Source organism: Centrocercus urophasianus, unplaced genomic scaffold, assembly GCF_019232065.1.
Source record: "Centrocercus urophasianus isolate 14NV4802_14NV808 unplaced genomic scaffold, USGS_Curo_1.0 seq_14, whole genome shotgun sequence".
Taxonomy (NCBI): Eukaryota; Metazoa; Chordata; class Aves; order Galliformes; family Phasianidae; genus Centrocercus; species Centrocercus urophasianus.
The window spans coordinates 51,172,375-51,190,379 of NW_024884586.1; the positions used below are offsets into that span (position 1 = coordinate 51,172,375).

General features: G+C 51.6%; 1 long non-coding RNA gene across 3 annotated transcripts; it reads left to right on the forward strand.

The window, feature by feature from the left end:
* The first annotated feature begins 1,508 nt into the window (after positions 1–1,508).
* LOC122158248 lies at positions 1,509–9,863 on the forward strand. Of its 3 annotated transcripts, none has more exons than XR_006168173.1 (3): positions 1,509–4,224; positions 5,454–5,611; positions 7,131–9,863. It is a non-coding gene; the product is annotated as an uncharacterized LOC122158248 (long non-coding RNA). The 3 variants fall into 3 exon arrangements; XR_006168175.1 differs by having other exon boundaries at positions 1,509–4,202; XR_006168174.1 differs by having other exon boundaries at positions 1,509–4,008; positions 4,101–5,611.
* Positions 9,864–18,005: the final 8,142 nt, after the last annotated feature.

Consider the following 18,005-nt stretch of genomic DNA (forward strand, 5'->3'; position numbering starts at 1 on the left):
CTCTGTAGCTTCATCTTTGGGCAAAACGTTGAGATGTTCATGTGCTTTGTTTGGTCTTTTTTTTTTTTCCATTTCCAGTTGAAAAGAAATTGAAGCCCCAAAGGAGGACACTTCCTATTCCCACACTTCCTATTCCCACTCCTACCTGTGGGATCTATTTGTCTGAGGCACAGATGTCATCAAGAGAAGAATCACAGCATGGCCTGGGTTGCAATGGAGCACAGTTCTCATCCAACTCCAACCCCCTGCTGTGTGCAGGTCGCCAACCAGCAGCCCAGGCTGCCCAGAGCCACATCCAGCCTGGCCTCGAATGCCTGCAGGGATGGGGCATCCACAGCAATGCATTGGTCTTTCCAATGTTCCGTGTCTCATGGCTGGATCTTCCCTTCTCTGATCAGTATTCAGAACAGTTCAGAGCCTCGTGATTCCTCTTTTGTCTCTAATAACTCATAAGCGCGTGCTTCAGACTCTTTCTGCGCATCAGCAATACTTATTCTCCTTTCTGACTGGATGTGAGCCCAACTTTGGCCAAAACGGCCACAAGTTTTGTGGTTGTGTGCAGGGCGGAAGAAACGTAGGCTGACCCTAACATCCCCTGCCCCTCAGCTCCTTAGAAAGACAACCTAGAAAGAAGGGGGACCGTCATCAAACAAGAGAAGAGCCTTCCTGTTGAGCACCTGGGTACAGAGCAGGACGCCCCTAGCGGGACGTGAGGACCGGTTCTAAGCGAGGAGGGCTCGTTTCGCTCTCCTCGCTGCCACGAAGCAGCCTCAACTCTGCCCCTCTGTGGCTACGTTGAAAAAGCACATGGAAGCAGATCAGCAATCGGTGGCCACACGGTAATTCTGAGCCCTGAAGTGGCGGAGGAGGTACGAAGTCGTACAGTCATCCTTCTGGGGGTCTGCCAAGCTGTTTCCATAAGGAGCTCGGCGTGCCTTTGAAATAATAATCATCTTTTTAACTGCTCTCATGGGTGCTGCGGGCTAGCTTACTCCACCTGGCAAGGCTACAAATGGTGGGATGTGGTATTTGCCCCATCCCTGCAGGCATTCAAGGCCAGGCTGGATGTGGCTCTGGGCAGCCTGCTCTGCTGGTTGGCGACCTGCACACAGCAAGGGGTTGGAGCTGGATGAGCACTGCGTTCCTTTTGAACCCAAGCCATGCTGTGATTCTACGATATGAAATTATCGCAAAGACCCCACTGAAAGATGCAGGGAAGGAAAGGAGCCCTTACGCAGCCCATAACAAACATGGCGGCAGTACCGCCCGTAGCAGCGGAAGCGGAACGCTGGCTCCCCATTGGCCAAATCCATCACCGACGAGCCCGCCCGCCCACATAACTCGCCTTCCGATAGGCTGCCGCCCTCTCTGAGCCCGCCCCCACCCCCTTGCAGTCACAGGGCGCAACCTTTGTGCGCATGCTCAGCGTCCCCGGAAGTTGTGTTGTGAGGGCGCGGCGCAAGATGGCGGCTGCGGGGCGGCTGCAGGTTTGGGGCGCGCTACGCAAACCGAGCCCGGTGAAGGAACTGTGGGACGGCACGCGGTGGGAATTGCCGCGGTGCGGAGCCAGGCCCGTCGGTGAGGAGCCCCCAGTGCTCCGGGAGTGGTCTCGTCAGGGCGGAGCAGAGCAGGAGGAGCACCTCTCTCGCCCTGCTAGCCGTGCTCCGTGCATCCGGGGCACGCTGCTGCCTCAGTGCCAGCCACGGACCACCATTCAGCAGCCGTTCATCACCATTTGTCAGCTGTTGGTCAACCGTTGCTCAGCCAGGACCCCCATGTCCTTCTCACAGCTCCTCTCCAGCAGCTCAGCCCCAACCTGTGCAGCTCCATGAGGTTATTCCTCCCCAGCTGTAGGACCCTGCACTCCTCCTTGTTGGACCCAAGGTTTTTCATCCCTCACCAAAAGCCAGGCTGGATTTTTTTTATGCTGCCAGCAATGTGTCAGATTCCCTCTGCCAGCCTACATCATGTGATTACCCAGCGTGGTCTGTTGGGCTGAAAACTGCACGTCATGTGGCCCAGAAATTAAACTAAAAATAAAAGTAGCTTTCTCTAAAGTGCTACAGCCAAAGGGACTGAGGGCAATGGTTATCATCTGACATCACTTCTACCCACGGGGAAATCTCCCTTTCTATCCAGGTGCCCTTCTTTTGGATTGTGCCATACTTTGATACGCACAAGTCTGTGTTTGATGAGAGTTTACTTGGGCATGTTTGCTTTTATTTGGGTGTATAATGCCAGTTGTAGGTATATGACTGCTATTATGATAATAACTGTTTACTTACAGGGTTAAGGGGACAATTTGTCATAACAGCTCTTCTTACCATCTATCCGTGAGTATACGATGTGACTGTGTTTTTTGGAGGAGAGAGGAAATGTCTCTATGTTTTCTGATACAAGCCAATGGGATTTGCCATGCTCTTGAAGAGTGAGACCCTGAGATAACCACTGCTTTATCTACTGTGAGCTCACAATGAATGCCACTGTTATTTTTTTCCTTTTCCCTTCAGGCCATATTTATTCTGCCTTTTCCTGGGTGTTTCTGTTTTGCAGCTTTGTGGGTTGGTATTAATGTTGTGTGGCAAGTGCATGAAGCAGATCCTTATCTTCCCATGGAATTGCAACCTGAAACAAGCCTAGATTCTTAGAACTGGTTGTGTTCAAGTTCATAAGATAACATTTTAGAGCCAATATTATTCAAAGGAAAAAATTAAGCCAAAATCATGTAGGGGCAGATGCTGAGTGTAAGCAAATGTTGTGTGTTTAGACTACATAAAATAATGGACTTTTTTGTTGTTGTTCTTTAACAGCTATAAAGATGGAGTGTTTGGGAAATAGCAGGGTGCCACGATGAAAACTGATTTCATAAACTTTATCAAAGACCAGGAATGGAAATCCATTGAACCAGTTTCATCATGGTTTCATCCTTCCTTCTACCTGTAAGGTTTGGTATGCCTCCTGTACTTGTTTGTTGTCAAGCAGGCACACTTCAAGGGCAGGTGGGACAGCTGCAGCACCTGTGTGCACCTCACCTGGTGCAGTTTCCTGAGCAAAGTTTACTTTTAGGTTTCAAATGCTTGAAGTGCAATGCTAGATTGAAATGTTACTTTTTTTTGGTGGCTCTTACAGGAAGCCTGGCGTTGTTACTTTGCCTGCTTACAGCACTGCCTGAAGCTTGAAACTGTGCAGTTGATTTCCTGCACCCGATTTTCCTGTTACTCCATGCCAAGAAATGCATGAAATAAAGTGCTTCTTTTAGGATCAATGTTTTCTATTGGAAATGTACAGTACCAGCTCCTTTCTGCATGTTGAAGCAGTGTGCAGGACTGGTGAATGTCCACTTCTGCAACTCAGTCTTTAGAAATTTATGTAGTCTTAATGTTTAGAATTCTCTTTTTTTTTTTTTTTTAAGGATAATCAATACTTAATGGTGAAGTTTCACAATAACAGGGAAATGTCAGAACCAGCAGAATATACGTGGCAGATAGCCTGGTCTTCTTTACTTGTGTGTAAACTGCAGCTAAACTCAACTGGCTGAATCTCTCTCAGTTCTTATACCTTTTATTCAGTAGGCTGATTCTTTGGTTTGGGAAGTGCCCAAATTGCTTAATTAGTGATATCCTTCATAGAGTTCCAGTTGTTGGGCCATAAATAACTGATGAATTTCAGTTACTTTTGTTTATGTTCTGTGTCAGCAGGTTTAAGTCAAGGGATTTTGTCAAGGAGTTGGTTGTTGTCCTATGTGGAATATTGTACAGAGTGATGTCAGTTCTGGAGGTGCTTCATGGGAAATGGGTGCTTACTGAACAACAGACAGAATAGAAGCTAAAAGCAAATTAATCCAGAGGGAAACCAGGCATGAGCAGTTGTTCAACATGCATCTAAATAATGGCTCATCAGGCAAATCAGAAGACAGTAGATTCTGATTGACTTGGGTATTTTCATGTACACTTTCCTGCTTTGTTCTGCAGTGTGTCAGCTTTGTGACAGATGTCAGCGTGGGTCAGGGTATGTGCTTCTATTGACTTGATTTCAATGTTTATTTCAACTTTTATGATACTCACTCATTCTTGAAACGATTCTCCTGCCTTCTGTTGTAGCACTGCCATGGTTATTTAACAGAAAGCATTGGAATGCAGATTTGGGGCTCCTACACTGTGTTCCTGTTGGCCACCCTCTTCTCAGGACTGATCCTGCAGCTTGTAAGTGAGCCACTTGAAGCAGGTCAGTTTGTGTCTGCTGAGTGCCTGTGGTTTAAGCTTATCTTCCATTCCAGATAATGGTGTTCTTAGCAGACTGCCTCTGTGCTTCCAAAAACACAGGCCAGCACAGTGCCTTTATTCAAGTAAGCACACTGTGTTCTTCTAGTTCAGTGAAGCTGTTGGGTAAACCTTAATAAAAATGGGGATATAACTTGTGCTTGCAGAACAGAAGGAAGTTTCACGTGTGCTTTGTGTTTTCTTTAACTGCAGCTACTTGCCTTTCATGGTTTATATTGGGATTGTGTATGCAGCTAATAGTAAACTATTTCTTCAAGATGATTCTTTAGGTGATAGAAAAATACCACGTTTCATTCCTGCAAGTTGTGAAATGCATGGGAGATAGAATAAAGTCGTTGAATCACTGCCTTCTTTTCTGGAGTTCTCAGTTTTGAAGAGTTGGGGGATTTCTCTCTTGTTGAGGGGCAAAGTGTCACAGAATTGTAAGGGTTGGAAGGGACCATCGAGTCCAACCCTCTGCAGAGCAGCTCCTTGCAGCAGGCTGCACAGGTTGGCATCTCTAAGCTGGAAGGCAGCACAGCTCTTTGGAGATATCATCCAGCTGGCACATGGGACCCTCAGTGCCCCCCAGCAAGGAGTCCCCAATTACTGAGACTCTCTGCCCTTTTTTGGTGGCACTGGTTGTGATGCAGTGCCCCGACTGGCCCTGCTCCCTGTGCTTGTTACTCCCTGTATCATCAACATGCCCCTCTGGGCTGGGTTCTGCCTGCTTTCCAGACTGCTGTCCGGCCTGAGAGCCTCGGATCCATTACTCAGCAGCACTTCAGGGGTTCTCTATAGCAGAGAAGCAAAACTGCAGCTGTTTCCATGGAAAAAAAGAATGCTGTAACGCTATAGTGAGTGAGCCATTAGTGAGGCACTGCTGTGAAAAGACGAGTTCAAATAATTCCTTGGACTGAAGCTGCCCTGAGATACTTGTGGTCTCTAGTTGGGACTGCCTTGCATATCTCATGGTCGTTTGAGTCATTTGGGTTAGATGATTTTTATGGCTTGGGAAAGAGCTTTCATGCATACCAGGCTTTGAGCGATGGCCGGCGGTGGGGGGATGTATTCTTGTGTTGCAAAAAGAATGTGGGCCAGTTGACAAACGATGTTTAAAATTCAGTTCTTTGTAACCTCGTTGCATTTGCCAAAAATCCTGCTGCATATGGATGCAAATCATCTCTGCTACAGACTGCTTCCTCCTCTTGTCCACCTACACGCAGTATTTCAAACCCTACCAGCCGTGGTGGCCAACGCCGGTGCGTTTATCTTGGAGTAGGAAACTGAAATGAGGATTGGCCGAGTTCTGCAATGAAAGATCCTTGGCAGGGGGGACAAATCAGCACAAGGTATGCTCAGCAGCCTGAGCCAGCGTTCAACTGCTGGCTTTTCTCAGCAGGGTGTCTGTTTTGCCTCTGCTTCCTTGGTCTTTCCCCCATCTCTTCCCTTACAGAGTATAAGAGCAGGGCAGTGTTGTGGCTGCTCTTGGTGCGTGTGCAGTTAGCTGGAAAAAGGCAGCGATGCTCATTGCAGTTTCTCCTCAACAGGAACAAGGAATTTGTATTGCCTGGGGAGTGATTGAATGCTCACACAAGCCCAACTTCCCTCCTCTTCCACTCGATTTATTATGTATAACAGAAAGTAATAGCCAGTCCAAAGGGAAAACAGCTAAAAGTTGAGCTGAAATGGATGATTAAAATAGTTGGGATTAGCTTCAAGAGAAACAATGAAGTAGCTGTCTGGCAGTTTGTGTTTGCCAGCTTGTCAGTTAGCCCTAGGCCTGGTTTTGAAACGGGCAGAGTTCCATTTGTGACAAAAATCAACAGGAAAGGGGAAAACTCAATATGTTGTAGCAGTGTTTCTGTGTTTAGAAATAAGAGAATACAACTGATAGTAATTTGAAGACTTTTTTTACTTAGAGGTGAGAGAATGTGCCTGGTGATGCTGTCTCGCCCCCTTTTCTGCATCAGGTCTGGGTCTGTGTCACAGCACAGTGAGGCTCTTTGCCTTGTGGATGCCATAGCACGAGGTTTGTTTTGCACTTGTGAGGCTCAGATCTGCCACGAGCACAGTCGCATCGATCTGTGCCATCTGACTCCTCGGGCTGTCCAACACTGCTGACAGATCACAGCATGTATCTGTCTTGGAATCTGCCAAACAAAGAGAAAAACTCGAGGAGGCCAAGGGCTGTGTTTGTATGGCCTGAATTCCATTGATGTGCTTTGTCAAGTCACAGGAGAGAAGAGCCCAGAAGTGCTGGCACAGAGAAACGGGCAGGATGTGAGCTGGATGGGGTCGGGGCTGACAGCTGCGCTGCTGGGGGAGCTGGAGTGCAGGAATGAGTGGGGATGTGCTTGGCCTTGTCTTTTGGCTCTCAGGCAGGTGTGATGCCGCTGCTCCGTGGCAGTGAGGAAGAGCTGAGTGAAGCCTTCCCTTATCACTGAGCCTGGCTGGCGTGTTCATGTGGGCTGTTCAACCCCTGAGGCTTCCAGGAAAATGTCACGCATTTCCCTTGTTGAATTTTCCTTGCTGTTTACTGGGCTGCAAAGCTGATTTCTTAGGTGACTGGAAAAGCATCTTGGCTCTGAGGATAAGGAACCATGTCCTCCTCTCCTCATCTCCTGGGCAGGATTCGAGCTTTTGTTGGAGGTTTCTCTGTTTTCTTTGGCAAAAATGAAAAGAAAGAGCCCTGCCGGGGTCTGCTGGCCCCTGGGGGAGAGCTGTTTGGCTCGGTGCTTTGCTGGAGCTCTGAGCGATGACTAAATCCACCCAAATCCCACTCATGGTGCTGCAGAGACCTTGCTGGGCTGGAGGAGCACAGGGCCGGGTCAGAGGCATAAGAAAACATCTTTTTTTTTTTTCCTTTAGGAACTGCTGACTAAATAACCCTTGGCTAGATTTATGTAGAGCGCATGATATCCTGATGTCCTGTGGTCACTTCTGGAAACACCTCATTTGTCTTCTGCTCACCCAGGAAATCACGAACCTTGGCTGCTGCCACGACAGTGATTTCAGCTCCAAAAATTGTGAAATTTGGGGCAGGATCTTGAGAGATGTATCTGGCCATGTGCACTTTGGGTTTGTCTGTTGCAGTTGTGTAGTTGGCCGTGAGCCGATGTTCCTCACCAAAGCTCAAACGTCCCAGACAGAGACCTGCTCCATTTGGAGCACAGATCTGTTTGTAAAGGACTTTGGAACATGTCTCACCATGGTTTACTCCAGTTTTACCCTGGAAGGTGGCGGAAGAAGTTGTTGGGTTGTAAAAAGGAAACCAACCAAAGGGAATCACGGGGCCATTCAGTTTGGAGAGGACCTCCAACGTCCCTGTCCCATCCCACCACGTCTCTCGGTGCCACGTCCCCACAGCTCTGGAACACCTCCAGGGTTGGTGACCCCACCACTCTCTGTGCAGCTGTGCCAATACCTCACCACTCTTTCAGAGAAGAAATTGTTCCCAATACACCCAGCCTTGGAGATGCACTTAAAGGTTGCTTGGACCGGTGTTATTCCTGAAGGAAATGCTACAGCAAGACCAGAAATAATTTCATAGCTTAACAGAGCATGGCAAAAGCATGAAACAAACCAGTGTAAGTAATTTTAGTTGATAGATGTGCATACAGTGGGTACAGGGCCAAGTTGTGCCACATTATGGTATGGTACCCCATCCCTGGAAGTGCCCAAGGCCAGGCTGGATGCTGCCATGGGCACCCTGAGCTGGCAGCACCTATTGCAGTGGTTGGAAACCCTAGTTTGGAACTGGATGATCTTAGAGATGATCTTCCAACCCAACCATTCTTTGATCTCTGCGCTGCTTCTCACACTGCGTCTTGCCTTTGGCCAGGGCCAGGCTGGGCAAGCAGCTGTCAGCTGGTGGCAGCAGAGCTGTGCAGTGTGCGAGGAGCTGCTCACAGAGCTGGTTTTGTCAGGGTTTGCTCCCTGCACAGCCTGGGGCTTTGGAAAGGCCGGGGGAGAATGGAGCTGCGGTGCTGCCCTCGGGCTGGGGGCTGCTGCATTTGGCTGGTTCATCCGTCCCTTCTCCTCTCTGCCTCTCCCAGTCCCGACATGTATTCCTGCCCATCGGGCCCAGCCCACGTCTGTTGTTTCTGGCTGCATCTGCAGAAGCTGTTTATTTACAAATCTCTCCAGAATTGGCCTCTTTGGTTCAAACTGATGCAGGCGTTGCTTGAAGGAAAGCTGATTTTTGACAGTCAGCGTGAGGATGGGAACAGATGGAGGCTTTGATGAATTAGGTATCTCTGAGTGTCGTCCTCCTGCAAATCAGCTTGGTTTTCTCCATTAGCATAAGAAGCAGGAAAAAGGATTTCATTTCTCCCAACGTTTCCCCTTTCCCCACCTCTCCAGCTCAGAGATGCGTGTTGCTGCGTACCAACGAAGCGGCTCAGCTCCTTCCACAAAGCAGCAGCAGTTCCCAATCCTTTGCTGGCACTTCTCCCTCCCTGGGGTGCGTGCTGTGCTGCTCTCCACCACGGGATGCTAAAACGAGAGCCTTCCTGGGGCCGTGAGTCATCTGCAGTGTGAATTACTCGTTCTGCTTCGCTGAGAGCAGGAGAGATCTGAGCTGGGCTGCGCTTACTCACGGCTGCTCCTCCATCACAGCCAACTCAGGGCAGTGCAGGCAGCGCAGATGCGGAGAACGCGGCTGCACTGTGAATTATTGATAAGGGAATAACAGCGCTGGGAGATAATCTCTGGAGGAGTGCGGAGAGTAAATCTCTGCTGCACAGGGAGTGAGTGTCCCCGTTAGGAGAGCTTCTCCTAGGCAGGGGATAGCAGCAGTGGGAGGTTTTGCTTGAGTGCAGAGTGCAGAAACAGGCTCCATGCAGTGTTTCAGGGAAGGAGTTTGGCAGGGAGAGAGAAAGTTGTACCCTCAGGCCTTGCTCTTCCTTTGGGAACGTCAAAATATGCAGCTGAGAGCAGCAGGTCCTCCAGGAGAAGGCCACTGAATCTCTGCACACAAAGTCGGCACCCCATTACCACCAGCTGGCTTTTCTCCACGTGGACAGATGGGGGTGATGCTCTTGCCCAACCCAAAATGGGTGAGCAGGGATTCCCGTATCCAGAGACTCATGGAATCACAGAATGGTTTGAGTTGAAACGAGGCTCTAAAGGCCGTCTGGTCCCACTCCCGTGGCTCCATCAGGTGCTCAGCCTGACCTTGGCTGTCTGTGGGGACAGGAGCATCCTAACCCTGTGGATGCCGTGCCAGACTGGCCCTATGGCTCCCATCACACAAACACACCTGCTGCTCCAGCTGCTGAGTGCTGGGGGCCATGTCTCAGTTACCCTGCATGGCACAGGGCAGGAAGCACACTGGCAGGGTAGGGCTGGGTGAATGCCCCCAGTGAAAGCACCATCTGTGACATGCACACGTCGCTTGCACCGACCTGATGCTGTCTGCTGCCCCAGCCTTGCTTTGCTGGCTGGCCATCTGCTCTCTGCAGGATGGGTTTGCACCATCTGTAGCATTGACAAGCACCATAAATTTCACAGAGCAATGGATGTCAGTGCTGGAGCTGGATTTCCCTCCATATCATAGAATCACAGAACGGCCCGGGTTGGAAGGACCTCAAGGATCACGAAGCTCCAACCCCCCTGTGCCATGCAGGGCCACCAACCTCCACATTTCACAGCAGCCCAGGCTGCCCAGGGCCCCATCCAACCTGGCCTTGGACACCTCCAGGGATGGACGGGGCATCACAGCCTCTCTGGGCAGCTGTTCCAGCACCTCACCACTCTCACAGCACACAACTTCCCCCTGACATCCAATCTGACACCTGCTGATGCACGGTGTTGAATTGAGTGCCAGAAGCCTTTGGAGATCTCAGAGATCTTTTCCAATGTTAAGGATTCAGTAACTGTAGGGGTTTGGATCTGGACCAGGAGAAAGGCTGTGAGTGCCTTTGGAAACTGCTTTTAACCTTAAGTTCCCATCCTGGCCAATGCTGTGATGCTGAGCACCCCGTAGAGCAGGATGTGATTTAAGGCAGCCCCATTGCTGAGTGCTGGGAGCTGCTGGTGCAATTGGCTTCAGGGTTTGTTTGCTGAAGAATGAAGAACCAAGGGCCCCCAGGGCGAGATGCATTGCCTCGCTGAGGTTGTATTAAATGTGCAGCAGCCAGCTCACCAACAGCAGGTTTTGATCCACAATCTTGACATTGTCAGGGCTCTCAGCCCATTTCCAAAATGTGAACTAATTAGCTGGAGGGGACGGCCACCAGCCCCAGGAATTGCCTTGGAAAGGATGGATAAATGGGGAGGAAGAGGCGGAGGAGCTGTGCTTCCCACGAGGCCGTGAACAAAGTGCTGCTCTGTTCCCTTGCAGAGCTGTGCTGGTGCTGCTCCCATCCCACGGGATGTGTGCCCATCACAGCAGCCCTGAGCATGCTGATGGGTGGTGGGTTGGGGGTTGGACTGGGTGATCTTAGAGGGCTTTTGCAGCCTCTATGATTCTATAATTCCATGCCCAGCTCCCATCTGGCACTGGGCTGCTCACCCTCTTGGTGGTGAGCACTGCACATGGGGCTTTGCTCTTTCTGGGTGCTGACCTCTGTGGGGTCTTTGGCTGGCCGCTGCCTCCAGCACATCTGTGGAATTTTGGGGTCTTGGGCACATTTTCTTGGAGAGAGAGAGGAGCTGAGCATGAGGACACAAGCACAGGGAGGTCACGTCCCGCTGCAGCCTCCCAAGTGACTCACACAACCTCTGTCTCCACCTGTAAAACGGGCACAGCAGGATGGTTTTGCCTTCCTGGTGCTTTGCGAGGCTAAATTCCTTACCTATGAGGAGTTCTGCATTGATTTCAGCAACTTTGGTTGGTGCTGAGACCTGGCACTTGCTGCAGCTCTGCAGCCCTCCCCTTGGCATCTGTGGCTCTCCCAGGGCAGCGTTGGCATGGCACCACTGGCTTTGTGCACCTGTTCTGGGGAAGACTTCTGCCTTTGGTCGGGCAGGAGGTGTTGGGCTCATCCTGATGGGCAGGGATGGGGCCTGGGGAGCCCCGTGGTGCAGTGCAGGGTGCCGCACGCCCACTCTGAAGTTATTAATAAAATTCACAAATGCTTCGAGCTCAAATCCCCGTGTCAGCTTGGCTCATCAATTCTTCAGCAACTTCTCTTTGCCAGTCCCTTTGAAGGGATTATTTGAATATGCGCAGCACTCTTCAGACATCCCATAAATAAATCTGTGTCATGAGGGGTCACGCCGCATCCGGCGGCGCTTCTGGTCTGCAAATAGCGCATCCCTGCTCCTGCCTGGTGGCTCTGCAGCCTGCATGCACAGAGCTTGTGCTGAACGTCTCAGAGCACGTGGAATGGGGCAGCAGCAGGAGGAGAAGAAAACATGGAGAGCTGTGGATGCCCCGTCCCTGGAGGTGCTCCAGGCTGTGGATGGGCCCTGGGTAGCCTGAGCTGGGGGGCACCCAGCCCGTGGCAGGGGTTGGAGCTGGATGGTCATTGAGGTCACTTCCAACCTAAGCACTCTGTGATTTGTGAACCCTATGTGCTTTTACCTTTGACAGTGTCCTCTGTGGCCCTGCCTGCTTACTCCAGAAGCAAATCACTAAAGCTGTGCTACCATTTCACCAAGTCGCAGAATGGTTGAGGTCGGCAGGGTCCTCTGGGTCCCTTTGGCTCAGCCCTGCCCCAGCAGGGACACCCAGAGCTGTGCCCAACCAGGTTACTTCTGATGATCTCCGAGGAGGTGATTCCACAACCTCTCTGGTCCCTGTGCCAGAGTTTTGTGACATCTTTCCCATATGGAGGTGGAATCAATGGAGGGGTGGATGGAACCAGTGATGAAACCCATCCAAGAGGCTGATGACAGCTGGGAGGTGCTGACCCTGCCAACATGCAGATGGATGCAATGAACCAAACCCACGTCCCACCGCCACGACGACGGGTCACAAGGAAGCGGCAGCACTTGGGGGCAATAGCGCAGCTGCACCTGGCCTCTCCTCCTCCAAGAAGATGAGCTCATCTCATTTTCTTTCAGGAGATAAAGAGAAAAAACAAAAGGAAAAACAAAAGAAAAGAGGCAAAGCAAACACCTCGGCCTTTGTTTGGGCAGAAAACAGCCGCAGCCCACTCAGATGGAATTTATTTTGCGCTCGGTAATTCAATCCATTCGGGCTCAGGATGTGGCTGGGAGAGCTGAGCCAAAAAATGCAAGTTTAAAGCAACTGAATTTTATGCTGTGTATACAGTTGAGTTTGGGTTTGGCCGAGGCGAGAAGTTTCCATGTTTTTTTGCAATTTCTGTTGTAGCAACAAACTCCTTGTGCAATGGAGGGGCTGGAACCGTGGCCGGAGAGAGGGGCTCAAGAGGAATGGGACTCATATGGTCTCAGTGTAATGGGATGAGACACGTTCTCTTTGCTGGTGTCCTTTTTGCTGCCATCTGCATTTATCAGCATGGTGAGGGCTGGGAAAGCCGAATAATTGAATGATTTGGGTTGGAAGGGACCTCAAAGATCATCCAGTTCCAACCCCTACTGTGGCCTCGGGCACCTCCAGGGTTGGAGCACCCACAGCTCTGGGCACTGCAGGGCCTCACTTCCCTCTGGGTAAAGAATTTCCCCCTCATCTAACCCAGACCTCCCCTCTTATAGTTTAAAGCCATTCCCCCTTGTCCTACTGGTCACAGCCACCACCACCTCCATGGCCATGTGTCCAACCCCGCATAACAGAACATCTCCGCAGGCTGGCCCCTAAACTGTTAACACATTAATTACAAGAAGAAAGAGGAGTCAGTCCCATTAAGCTCACCATCTGTTTTAATTACCCACTAATGCTCGCGGAAAGCTTTGTACACACTCTAATTGCATAATTAAAACGAGCTGTTGGGAGATAGATGGCACGGAGATGGCTGGGGCGAGGGACGCGTCCTTGCTCCTCTTGCAGCAGCATCCTAATTAAGAGGGAGCAGTAAAGTGCCTCCTTTTGGGGCTGAGGATAGCAAATTCTTCAAATCCTGCACTTCCAGCCCAAATCCAGGCTGTGGATCCTGGAGTAGGAATAGTAGAAGGACTTCTTTGCTTTGTTTGTTTGTCGTGTTGTTCTTTCTTCTTCCTCCTCCTTTTTCCCACACCGCTGCTCTTTCCCGTTCCCCGCAAACCCACTCGGTGGATCAACACAACACATTTCTCCATTAAACCTCTGATCTGTGCTGAGAAAACACGATGAAGTCATTGCGAGTCCCGAAAACAGGAAGGAGTCCACCCTCCTTGGAGTGCTCCGAGGGAGCTCTGCAGCCAGGAGGAGGCCCAGAGCACAAGTGTTTGTGGGCAAAACCTGCCTCCTGCAATCTGCCCACGTGGATTGTTGGTGAGTTCGTGATGAGTGATGCACTGGGACATGATTAGGGAATAACTCGCTGCAGCGGCTCTGCTCCAGCACGGCTGTGATGGGAAGTTTTTGCTCTACACCGTGCCTGACAGCTCCTACTGGCTGCTGTTTGGCCATGGATGATTCTAATATCCAAGCTGAACCTTCTTTGGTGCAATTAAAGGCCATGGCTGCTCTTCCTGTCCATGCTGTCCATGTGCATCCAAGAGATCCAAGGGCTGGACCCATGCCGTCATGGTGGAGGAGGTTTGCTGGCTCTGTGGAGCTATTGCCGTGGGGATCAGAATTTGGATTGGGCACAGATTTCCCCAAAAATAAAGCTGTTGTGACAAAGGGGAGAGCTTTGTGTGCAATAGCACATAGACCTGCAGCGCTCAGAGCTCCTGGACATCCCCCCTGTGCATCCCCACGTGCTGCAGGTCTATGGGCAGATTTCCACAGTGGTTCTGCATTTGTCACTTTTGGGGCCTCTGGGAAGCACTTGGAAGTGAGAGGTGCTTAAAATGAGAGATGCTTATTGAAGCATCCGAGATGGTGGGTGCTCCAGCTCAACCCCCAAACGAACCCCAAAACAGAAGCCTCTGGGTAAGCCAGTGTGTTGCTCCTGCAGCAGCACACAGCAGCCATTGGTTTTCCCCATTCTGGGCTCCCTTGCCCACACACGTCTCAGCAATCTGCCAGCCTGGGTGCAGGAAGAAAATCCCATGAGTGGCTTAGATCTGCTGTATTTGGGCAGGGGAGGAAAAGGACAGAAAGTTTGGATGCAGGTTTCACCTTTTTCTAACTCATGCGTATATTAAAATTAATTCTGCTAAGCGTTGGAGTGAAATAGTTGACAGCTTTTTCTTTAGAACATACTGAAATAGGACTTTTTGGCTAACCCCAAACTCTTGGAGATGTGTTCAGCCTGCAGGCTGTCAAACTATTTCACCCCATGGGTCAAAACCATAGAATGGCCTGTGTTGAAAAGGACCACAATACTCACAGTACACACTTTCAACCCCCTGCTACGTGCAGGATCGCCAACCACCAGACCAGGCTGCCCAGAGCCATGAAGCATCTTCTAGAAAGCATCTCCTCCTTTTGGAGAAGGTCCTGCTGGGGAGGTCCACCAGCAGCACCCAAAATGTAATTCACAGCCCTTGGGTCCTTCAGCCATGCATGGCCAGCACTTGCCCTGCAGAAGGATGCGTGTCCAGGAGCTGTGCATAGGAGCAGCCCAAATGGCTTTGTGTATATGAAACACCGCAGCAGCATGGATGCTCTCGGGGTAGAGGCCATCCCAAGAAGCTGGGAAGCTGCTGGCACAGGCCGGCATGCTTTAGAGTTCTAAAAACATTTCTGTGGGCTTTTTATTTCGCATTTTTTAACAAAACACTGAGAAAAGCCTTGTCTGGGCCCGCCCAGAGCTGCTCTTGGGACCAGCACGGAGCTGATGCCGCTGGCGTCAGGCGAGCTCTCCCTTTGTGCACGATTCTCCCTTTGTGCACCATCTGCCTTCCCACGGAGGCTGGCTGCCGAGCAGAAAGCGCTGTTTGTTTGCAAGCAGTGAGCTCTGTGCAGGAGAGCACCCAAACGAAATGAAAAGCACCCGAGTGAAGCATTTCGGCACCGAACTCTGCCCACCCTCCCCAGCACTGCTCTGCTCCATCACGCTGTGCGTTCCCACCGCGCTCCATCCGTTCGTGGTGGTGATGTCTCCTTTGTGCACGGGCACGCTGCCACCTGGCAGTGCCTTGGACACGGCAGGGCCACCAGAGCCAGTGGCCGAGTCCTGTGCCCTGTGGGACCCTCCAGCATCCCAAAGCTGTGGGTGAAGGAGCGGGATCCCCATCCCTGCAGGTGCCTGAGGCCATACCTGGGAGGCTGGAACTGGTGGGGGGCAGCCAGCCCACAACAGGGGTGGAACTTTGATCCCTTCCAACCCAGCCATTCTATGATTCTATGACCCCAATCCCCCATCCCCGTGGCATGCACATGCCACACAGTGCAGTCTGAAGGAGGAGCAATGTAATAAACCCTTTGAAAAGCCATATTTCAAGTTAACTAACCTTTTTGGATGCTCCAGAACAGCCTGTGCTGGGCTGGGCTGAGCTAGAGGCTTGGAAGGGAAGCGTGGGACTGTCCCTGCTCCATCTGAACCGGTCGGCTGAGTCATCCCCTGAGTTCATACCTGGCACTGGCCCCGCTGGATGGGAACATGGGGACAGCTGGGGCTGTGCTGGTGGGATGGGGCAGGCAGCAAGGAGAGGCAGTGCCAAGGGTGGAAAGGGATATCAGGTAGGAATACATTGGGATGGGAGGAAGAGGACCACGGGATGCTCCAGAAATCTTGTGCACAAAGGTCTCCATGTGCCCTGCTCGCTTTGGGGACCCTCCCAGCCCCACGCTGTGCACAGAGGGATGGAGGGCACCCTCACAATGTGCTCACCGGGCTCCGTGGGGCTGCCAGCCCTCTGCATGCTGCTGTCCCTCCTCACAGGGAACGCCTCCTGCCCCTCTAGCTGACTCCCAGGGCTCCATTAAGAAGGCAAAACGGGTTTAATTAGAGATGCTGGCAAGCTGGCCATCGGGCAAGGCGCTGGTGGAGCTCCAGGGAAGGTTTATCAGCTCACACTCTGGAACGTCTCCGGATCTATTAGCCAAATGCCATCTAATAAGCAAATAAATATCTGCAAATCAACTGCAGCTCTGACGAGTTCCTGCACTTTCCCATTGCCCTGGAGCTGCTCAGAGTACTGAGGTTGGGTAACTCCTGTTGCCTCTGCTTCAAACCGGTGCTGCTGTGCGAGGAGCAGCTTGCAGGAGCCGTGGGAGGAAGGGGAGCAGCTCTGTGCCCACTGCACAGGGTGAGCTCCTACATCATCCCAGGAAGTTGTGCTGCTGTCCCCAGCTCCGGTTGGATTTGGTGATCTTGGGGGCCTTTTCCAACCAGAACAACTCTGTGATTTGCCAGCAGCGGCTTTGCAGCAATTCCCAGATAGAGGACGGAAAGATTTCTGACCTTTCCACGGTGCCAAGTCCCACAAACCCCCAGCAGCACCGCCCTGCTCCTCTGGGGCTGCTGGCTGGGCGGCAGCTTGCTGGATTCTCCTCTCCCATTCTTAATCCTGTAACGTCAGCTTTATTTGTGTTCCATAGAGCTCCGTTTTCAGTGGCAAGCTGAGGATTGCCATCCCTGCTTTCATGAAGACCACGTTACACACCTTGCAGGCAGGTGGGACCAGCAGCTGGCTCCTCTCCCCCTGCCCACCTGCCCTTACCCTCCTCTTGCTGCTTTCCTTTCTTTCTGTGCTCACAGCTGGCTCTGTGGGATGAGCAAAAACCCCTCTGAAAGGGAAACACGGCACCCAGCTGTCCCACCTGCAGAGCTCCAGGTCCTGGCCAGGCAATGCATTCCCTTGGGGGTTTTGCATGGCTGAGGATGAGACTCTCCGTTGCAACGAGTGACACGGAGCAGGTTCCTCCAGGTAATTAGGTGGCTGCTTTCCTGGGCTTTCTCTAAGTCAAAATTGCAACCTGCTGTACTCCATGCGAGTCGCTGGTGGGCTGCAGTGTTTGCAAGGACTTTCAGCCTCCCTCTGCCCACCAGGACAGTCCTTCCCACTATTCCTTCTCCTTGAATTCTGGGGTCAGTTAGCACCAAAATAGGTTACAAGGATCTCCTGACACGTCTGCATCTCCATCCCTGCCGCGGGTTCTCCTTGCAGGAGAGCTGAGAAGCTGGAAGCAGAGGGGGAGTTGCTGCAGGTCTGGGCTCCATGCATCAGGTGAGGAGCCCCTGCAGCAGCAACAAGAGCCTCCTAGGATGGAGCCATGGTGGGAGATGAGCTGGTGCTGGGAGAAACCCTCAGCCTCCTGCTCCAGGGAGGTTAATTACAGCCTCAGTGCGGAGCAGAGGGACCTTTGATGTGGGGAGCCTGGTGCAGGTATCTCCGGGAGGAGATGTCTCCCCGCTGTCTAGACTCCCTTTGCAACGAGGGCCAGCTCGCAGGGTGTGATTCAGCTCGTCTCGCAGTCTACATCCAAATCCCACCCAGGGTGACTCTTAATGAAGCAAACGATGACAAGGTGGTAGCCCTGATGGCAGCTGCAGGGCTGCAGGATGCGTCCGGATCCAGGCTGTGCCCCGGGCTCTGCATCACTCAGGGTGAAAGCAAGGCTTAATTGCAGCATGAGTAGCAGCAGCGAAGCCGCTGGCGGGTGGTCGGGCTGGTTGAAATCCATGGAGGGAGGCGGTGCATAGATAATGTTCTAAATGCTGTCTGGAGGAAAGTCCATGAACTTCTTGCACACTTTGGTATATGGAGCTGGTGTGGGCTTCCCTGAGATAAGCTATATTTGGGAAGTCCAAAGCCAGTTGGAGAGTCATAGACTCATTC